This window comes from Gekko japonicus, unplaced genomic scaffold (genome assembly GCF_001447785.1).
Source record: "Gekko japonicus isolate JY-2015 unplaced genomic scaffold, Gekko_japonicus_V1.1 scaffold1596, whole genome shotgun sequence".
Classification (NCBI taxonomy): domain Eukaryota; kingdom Metazoa; phylum Chordata; class Lepidosauria; order Squamata; family Gekkonidae; genus Gekko; species Gekko japonicus.
In genome coordinates, this window is record NW_015160888.1 from 357,991 (window position 1) to 359,811 (window position 1,821).

The window sequence follows — 1,821 nt, forward strand, 5'->3', positions numbered from 1 at the left end:
GCCATTAGAGACACTTCTGTGGGAGAAAGGAGGGTCTTTGAGTGGGAGGAAGGCTTCAAACAATGCCACGGAATGGTAGGACTGAAGCCACAGTCTTTGCTCTCAGGAATGCGGGAAGACAGGGTGAGTGTTTTCAGTCTTCCTGTTTTAAGCAGATGTGATGAATTGCTAAATTAATCTTTAAAATTACCATTTTAAAAAAATATTGGTGAGACCAATTTGTGTTACAGACCATCTGCTTTTCACCTATAACTCCCCAGGCCGTATTTATAGCCTGATAACAAGTACACTGTTAAAGCTCTATTTTAAAAGCTGGTGTACCCAACAAAGTCAAAATCAATTATTTTGTGGGGAAAAAACGCTTCCTTAAGATTTCAGATTTACACCTTAATCCTAAACCAGTGTATGTATAATTTATTCAATACATCTCAATAGAGTCAATAAATGCAAGCCTAGTCCAGATGAGACTGAGGTGCGGCTGGTCAGTGACAAAGTTGCTTGAGGACTGAGGAGTCAGCCTGTCCTGGAGAGGGTTGCACTCCCCCTGAGGGAGCAGGTTTGTAGCCTGTGGTTGCTACTAGATCCCAGCCTACGTTTGGAGGCTCAGGCCCCCTATGTAGCACATAGCCCCTCCCATTTTGTCCAGCCCGCCAGTTAAGGTGTGCCCCAAAAGCCCTGCTCTCTGTATATCTGCCTACAGAGGTGAGGTGGGTGGCAATTAGGCATACATATGTATGTATGATCGCCATACTTGCCACCCATCCACATATGCCCATTGTACAGATAAAGGATATGATTAACTGAGTTTGCAGTAGAATCTCCTGAATTTAACCTGGTCATCTTCAGAACACTACCCTGTTACTTGAATTAATTATGTTTGATCCACAATACACTTCATTAAAATGACATTCCACAAATAGGGAACAAGGGCAGAGGATGGACATGTAGTACTTTTAAAGAAAGTTGTTCTTTCAGCTACTTTCTATCAAATCTTCCAAGAAAAAGAAACAGTTGAATCAAAGCAGTGGGAGAGCTTCTTATGTGAAGTTTGCTACCCAAACAGCAGCGTGATGGAAGCACATGAGCAAGCAAAAAGAAACATCTGAATGAAGAAACCCTAAGCCGTTGTTACCAAGGGCATCCATCTTGGAACTGTGTTATGAGTTATGCCTATGACTATAAGCTTGACACAGAGTGGGCTAGTGAAGAGACTGTGGAGCGTTGGGTTCAACCAGGGGACAAGCAAAGATAATGCCAGCTGTATAGGATGATCAACACCTAGCCAGCAAGGTCTCCGGAGTCGTTAAGCTCTTTATGCATGCATAAATAAATAAATAAACAAATAAAGATCCAGCTTGGATCCCACAGCCTTTTACTTCAGGGATGTTTTACATTTTGAAAAAAAAAAAACATTCTTGCAAATCTCATCTAGGCAATGCAAGGAATAGACCACATGAAAACATTGCTGTCTTTTGACTAGCATTGTTATAGGGAGGGGAATTTCTTTCTATCTTTTTTGAAATTCACTTTTTTAAGACATAGAAATCAATTCCTCTTATTCTCTTTTTTCTCTCTTAAAAGAAAGATTCCTCTTTCATTTATCTTTGATTTCTTTGCAGAAAAATCAGTGCACCCTTTTGTAACTTCAGTCCTTGCTATTCTTTTATGTTAAACACCACAGAGAAGTGATCTAGCAGGAAATTAGGGTTTGGGAAGACCTTGCCTGCCTCTGAACACCTACAGAGTATTTTGCAGAACCTCCCTTCCTGCCCCTGCTCTTTCCCAATCTCTCTTTGATCAAAATATAATTGATTGGAAACT